The 7,082-nt window shown below is 46.9% G+C and overlaps 2 non-coding genes across 2 annotated transcripts; both read left to right on the forward strand.

The window, feature by feature from the left end:
- The first annotated feature begins 1,626 nt into the window (after positions 1-1,626).
- Positions 1,627-1,706, forward strand: TRNAL-UAG. Its single transcript has one exon. It is a non-coding gene; the product is annotated as a tRNA-Leu (tRNA).
- Positions 1,707-3,905: 2,199 nt separating this feature from the next.
- Positions 3,906-3,985, forward strand: TRNAL-UAG. The gene has a single exon. It is a non-coding gene; the product is annotated as a tRNA-Leu (tRNA).
- The last annotated feature ends 3,097 nt before the right edge of the window (positions 3,986-7,082 follow it).

Below are 7,082 nucleotides of genomic sequence, written 5' to 3' on the forward strand. Positions count from 1 at the left end.
CAATTCCCCCTATTTGTTCGGACAGACATCTCAAACACAACCCAGGTAGAAAATGGCCACCCAACCAGACCGTTATTTCCATCCCATATGTCGCCATATGTGGGATATATTTGGGACAACTTGGACATATGACCCAGATAGAAAATTGCCACCCAACCAAGGTTGTCTAGCACCTTCATTTCCAGCCCATATGTGGGACAGAGTTGAGACTGCCCAGACACACCTCCATTTCCAGCCCATATGTGGGACAGATTTGAGATGGCCTAGACGCATCTGTCACGTCGGATTGGCCCACCCGACCCCACAAAACTTCACCCCTATCATCATCTTGGACCAAAACTTAGCTACTCTCATTGTCCGCTCCGCTTTCTCTCTACTCTGCCCCCGGTCATCTCCTTCCCTTTTCAGCCATCTCCGCCATTTCGAGCACCGGATCAAAGTTTGCCGGGTCCAGATCCAACCACAACATTGATTAGGACTTTGCCGCTTGATCGAACGAGGAGCTAGCCCTCCGGCTCGCACTCCACCGGTCTCCAGTAGAGATCACAATGAGTACCCGAGAAGAACAACTGTTAGGATGTCGAAAGAAATCCCCTTGGTGGGAGGTAACATGGAACTGCATACAAAAGAAGCATGCTTCAGGGGCATAACTACTTTGTTTATGTATTATACAGAGACTCGAGATTCAGCAGTGTAGTGGCAATGCCATCTTCTTACATTAACGTCTTTTCTTGTCGGTGCTTTTCCTCGCATAATCTTTGCCTGAACTGCTTGTGTAAACATATAAATATAATCTAGTGTGTTGATGATAGATATCATTTTTATTTGATTGGTTGCCAGTTATGCATTCAGAATCTGCACTTGTAGGATGGTACTAAGAAGTGAATGGAATGAGGTGAGAAAGTTTTGTTTAGATCCTTCACTTGAGGTCAAATTTGCTCAGTTATGACTTATGTGTGCCTCCGTTTTGTTGTTGTGTGAGATCCCTAGTGAACATCTTCTGGTTGTCTGTGTGTCATCTCTAGAGACAGTTTTCTGGTTGTTTGTGTATGCTCTCTACAAAACTTGATACACGCAAAATTATCCTGCATACCTTGCCAACTCCTCAATAGAATATACACTCCGCATCTGCTACCTGTACTACCAACATAAAAAGCACAAGTTGCGGCCGATCTCGAGGGTCATAATTAACCATTTAAACCGCCTAAATCAGATGAGTCACATTGCTCTAATGATGTTGCAAATCACATCTATAGTTTCTAATCGGTTATCAATAATTTGGAAACCTCTCGTTGTCATTCAATCACATCAGTTTGTAGTCACCTTCATCATTTGGAGAGCTCCCCCACACACAGAAATTGTGATACTACACAAACATTATCACTAGTTTGAGAAGTTACCAGTTAGCATCTCATTTAATTGTTTCTTGCCCGGATAGACGCAAATATCTAGATACGGGAAGCAAGACACTTTTTTCGAGAGAAAAAAAAGAAGGTACAGTGAGAATATTATTTCAGTTTCTTTAACGCTACAAGTTGCTCGCACACACAAAAAAAAAAAAAAAAACACGCTACAAGTTGTAATTGGTATACAATATTTAACTTAATAGATCGAATTACTCATCAAGACAGTTTGGCCGAGTGGTCTAAGGCGCCAGATTTAGGCTCTGGTCCGAAAGGGCGTGGGTTCAAATCCCACAGCTGTCATACTTTTTGTTTATTTTATTTCCATCGTTCCTTTCCTTTTTCCGTTTTGGTAAGTCCCACAGATTTTGGAGGAGTCTCTCATAAAACTGCACTACTCACTTCTAGATTGGATCATGGAAATTCTTCATCTCATAACCTTCCTTTTCTGCCCACTTCTTTTACTTTCAATCATTTCATACGAATCACTTTTTTAGGGTATCACTTTTTAAAGAAGCAAATACATGTTCCCATATATTTTTTAGATCAAATGAATACCAAATGGAAATTAAAATACACCACTCTGAAACTCATTTCTTCTAGCAAAAAAAAACATCTCTGAAAAAGACTTTTGAAACCGTGTTTGGACCAGACTAAGAAAGTGCCGTGACTTTCCTACCTCAACTCTTCTAAGGTCCTAGTTCCTAAACAAGTTAACAAAACATTGTCTCTTGCACCACATTCCCATATGAGCTAATTGTTTACCTTCGTCCCGCCTTTTGTTCTATCCATAGTGCCTTCGGTAGTCACTAAGAGGTGTCGTCTTTGGTAAGTATGGGTCTCTTCATTGTTTCGAGTCACTAAGAAGGGGGTTGTATGGTACTGTGAAGATAGCTAGTCTAGGAAGCATGTGTTGGGCATTAGTTGAGCTATTAGGTATCATGAGCACAAAAGGAGTGGCTTGAGGAGTCTCAATAGCCACAACTATGGCTATTGGTTGAGCTGCATGAAGTCCTTCCTACAAGGTCAGGATTCATGGGAGGTCATTGCAAGCACTGATACAACTCTTTTAGGGAGTGTAGAAACATTATGGAAGTGGCACATCAAGGCGGGCAAGACTGTGTGTTGCTTTAAAAACATGAGGGAGGACGGCCTACATTCGAGATGTGGCGACGACGGAGTGGCTAAGGAGAAACTGCAAAATTGTTCTCAAAGAAGAATGAGGCATGGCTCAATGTACCAAAAAATGAGCTTGTTGGTATCAACGCGACACTTCCAGTACTAGTTAGTACTTTACATAAGTAAAGCATATATGTTGTGTATCCTAGCTGCATGCCTGCATCCTGAAGAGAAGGTCGGTGGAGGATGAGAAGGATCATAAACCATGGCCGTGGTGGGAGGATAGCCGTCACAACCATCCTTAGCTGTAGAACTTATTGGCTAATTAGAAGGCGTTAGCCAAGGAGATTAACATAATCACCTTTATAGAGTGATATGAAGATGAGGTATTCTATATCAATAGGAAGAGGAGTCCACTAAGAGGATGAGAAGCAGTGAAGGAGAAATGGACAAGAGGTGAAATGTGGTGCCCAAAGGAGAACAACTACCCAGAGGGGCTCGAAGAAAAAAAAGGAAGAAGATTATTAGTAGCTGACAGATGAGAGAAAGAAGATATGTGAGTTCTTCAACTGTGCCAAGAAGGGTCACCTTGCTAGAGACTATTGGAGTCCAAAAAGCGCTCAAAAGGAAACATGGCTACTACGTCAGATGTCACAATAGGGAAATGCCCAATTGTTGAAGGTGGGATGCTAAGATGACAATATGCATGGAAGGTGGTGAAGTTTACTTTGTGAAATACCCGAGGGAGAGTGGGAATCAACAAACATGTGGCATTAGTCCAAAAGATACCAAATAAGAAGAAGAATGGGGCACAAAACTTTGCTTTCTTCATGGAGGTAAGCAACCAAGATCATGCCAGTGACTCTTCTGTACCAGGATAAGATAGAGATGGTTGATAGCCACCATCTTATTTTGGCTGCACTTGTGGGTCGGAGCGCCGTGGGGGACGGCAGCAGAGGTCGCCCTCTCACTCAGCAAAAATCCACGCCAGGACACATCATGCAAGATGTAGCGGGCGGGAATGCACCAGGCAGGAGGACGAGAATAAAATCGACGCCTTCATGTGTGACCACAAAGAGGTTCAGTGTACTATTTCATCCGTCCCATAATATAAAAGCATTTTTATAGTGTCAAAAATGCTTTTATATTATATAGGACAGAGTAGTAGAATATATTGCAACCATCAAAACAGTCCAAGTCAAATGACTCACGTTTCCCTGATGATTCGGTTATCAGTTTACTTGGAGACCGATCGTTGTCCATCAGTCCCATTACTCTGTAGTAGCTCTCATCATTTGGAAAGCTGTGTGGTAAACAAAAGGGATAAACAGAGTACTAATCTTGCTTCGAATATAGAGGAGAACATTTAAAATTAGGCACTGAGACAGTTTGGCCGAGTGGTCTAAGGCGCCAGATTTAGGCTCTGGTCCGAAAGGGCGTGGGTTCAAACCCCACAGCTGTCAAACTTTTTGTTTTATTTTTTTTATCGTTTTCCTTTTCTTTTCTGAGGTATTTTTTCGTCATTTTCCAAGTCCAGGCATGGAGCAGCATTTTGTAAAACTGCACTAAATCATGCTTAGATCGGCTCGTGGAACTTCTTCAAAGACATCATTTCTTTCTAATTTTATTGATACTAATAATTAATTAAGGAAAAAACTAAACTAGTGAATTTTTCATTAATTAATAGTCGACATTTTTCCAAACCTTTTATTTGAACGGCCTTTCCTTTTCCTGTTTTTGTAAATCCATGAAGCAGCCTCCCATAAAAAAATGTTCTTCTGTTTTTCATCTATATTCTACATTTACATCTATACCTACTAATAAAGGAAGTTACGAATTTTAATACAAAAATAAAGGGAGGTAGTATATCTTCAAATTTTGGCACGTTCACCATATAGAACTTTTTTCTCCTGTACTTATCTGAGGTAGTACTCTCCCGTGCTTTGCACTCCCTTTTTGTTCTGATTGCCTCCGTCCTTCACCCTAGTTCCCGCCTCTTTTCACTGGCCACCGCCACATAGACCCAATCAAGATGTTCGAAGTTCCGCCTGAGGCAGTGGTGGAGCCAGCCCATAAATGCAGCCCGGACATGACTGAACTGTGACAGCGTGAGCTGCGACCTACCCAAAGAAATAAGTCTTCTAATCATAGATTATCAGTAGTGCTTAGTAGTAATTTTTTGGACTAGCCCGGGCAGCTGCCCGGGGTCGCCGGGAGGTGGCTCCGCCACTGGCCTGAGGCGAAGACAGAGGATCTAAAGGTGCTAGCCGCCCGTAGATCAACTCAGCGACACACACAACATGCACCACCGGCGGCGACCCATCAGGTGCCACTGTCGATGCACTCTACGGCCTGGCAAGAGTAGCTGCAGATGGCGTGCTACTACGCCATCAATCAAGCAGCTCGGTCAGCAGTAGTCCCCGACCACCTCTGCACAACACGTGCCATGGAGCGTGGACCTCAACATGCCCATCCAGGATTAGGGAGCCATCGTAACTATGCCTGAGAAGTCACCAGGTGTTGCTTGCTAGGAGACGCCAAAATGATGATTTGAAGCACAATCTGTCGACATGGAGAAGAAGGCAAAGATCGGACGAGGAGATCCAACCCTGACCGTGCCGACGCCCAAAGCACCATCACAAGATCTTATTGTCGAGACTATCGACTCCATCCTGAGTTGATGTGTGGGCAACTGGGCATCAAGGTTTGACCCACCTCTGAAACCGGACAACTCGGACCTAGAAGTAGAATTGAGTAAATAGCGAAACATTACTACATTACGGGCTAGGTTTATGAAAAACTGCCACTTCTCTTAATTTTTCAAAGTGCCACCACAAATTTGGTTCGATGTTCCAAAAAACACTAGTGAATGAAGCGTTAACTTTTAACCATGATTATGACAATGCTGACCCACCCATCAGGTCTGATGTGGCAATACTGTTAGCTTTGACTATAAGTTGACCTTTATGACAAGTGGAGCCTACATGTGGGACCTCGTATGTTTTCCAAAAAAGCAATCGGGTCCCCATATTTTTTCCAAAAAATAAAAAGCAATCGGGTCCTACTTCGCCTGCCGCATATTGTGTGTATTGGACCCGCCTCCTAGTTTCTTGTATAGTTAAGGTCTGTGGTCCACCTTTGTACATCATATATACGTGTCTATGCACGAGAGAAATACATTGTGCAATTCATATATTCTACATGATATCAGTTTCCGGGTTCTAACCCTAGCCTTCCGCCGCCGCCGCCGCGTGTCTCCTCCGCGCCGCCGCTGCCGCCGCCGCCCCTCTCTCTCCCTACCGATCGCTTCGATGATGGCCTCCGCACCGTCGCCGCCTCCGCCACCGCGATCTCCGCCTCCACCACCGCGATCTCCGCCTGCCCCGGCCGCCGCTTCGGCCTCTGACCCCGCCGCCGCCGCTTACTACGGCGCTGCCCCTCCGCCTCCGCATGGATACGGGGCTCCTGTGTCCTGGTTGGGTCACCAGTCAGCGGGTCAAAATCCGTCCGTGGAGCAGCCAACGGGCCAGCCTTGTTTTGCCTCGCTGCCCTTGCAAGGCTACGCGTACGGCCATGCGAACGACGCCATGCAAAGCCAGCCAATGGATCAGCCTTGTTTTGCCTCGCTGCCCTTGCATGGCTATGCGTACGGCCATGCGTACGGCGCCGTGCAAGGCGCATCGCTCGCGATGCCATCAGGCGTGCCGCCCGCGATGCCATCAGGCGCGCCGCCTGATGCACTCGCCCGCGACTGCCAACCGCATCGCCGACCGCATTGCTGCTGCTGCCCAACCGCGTCGACCGTGCCGACCGATGCCGTCGGACCAGAGATGGCGTCCGCCGGCTCGTCCGCCGCCGTCTCTGCCATCCCGCCGCCGGTGCCCTCTGGCGCGGCTCCGCCACCGGCCCCATTGTCGTACGGGGCGGCCGCCACCTACGACACGCTCGTTCCCACGTACGGGGCATACGGGGCTCCGCCCACTTCCACGTCCGGGTCTCCACCAGTGTACGGGGCTCCACCAGTGTATGAGTCTTCCGAGTAATGGTGGGGGTCGTCAGCGGGCCACTCGCTACCCGCGGTCCCCTCGGTGCATCACGCGTACTACGCGGCTCCGCAGCCGTACGGCGAGTATCCACCACCGCAGCTGAGCGGCGGTTACGGCTTTCCCATGGCGTCTTTGCCCTCCTCGCCGGCCTTGCCGCCGGTGCCTTGGGACCTGGTGCTCCTCACCGGGCTGCATGCCGCTCCTACGCCGAACAACTACACTGGAGTTGGTGCTTGGTACATGGACTCCAGTGCCACGGCTCACATGTTTGCCCATCCTGATAACCTTGCCTCCTTCACTCCTGTCTCTACCGACCGCCGTATCATTGTCGGCGATGATTCCACACTTTCTATCACACATGTTGGGCACACTTCTTTTCCTTCTACTTCTACGTCTTTATCTTTGTCTAACATACTTGTGTCTCCTCACCTTATTAAGAATCTTATCTCCGTTCGTTGTTTCACTCGTGACAATCCTGTCACTGTTGAATTTGATGAGCTTGGTTTTTGTGTCA

This window comes from Triticum dicoccoides, chromosome 3A (assembly GCF_002162155.2).
Source record: "Triticum dicoccoides isolate Atlit2015 ecotype Zavitan chromosome 3A, WEW_v2.0, whole genome shotgun sequence".
Classification (NCBI taxonomy): domain Eukaryota; kingdom Viridiplantae; phylum Streptophyta; class Magnoliopsida; order Poales; family Poaceae; genus Triticum; species Triticum dicoccoides.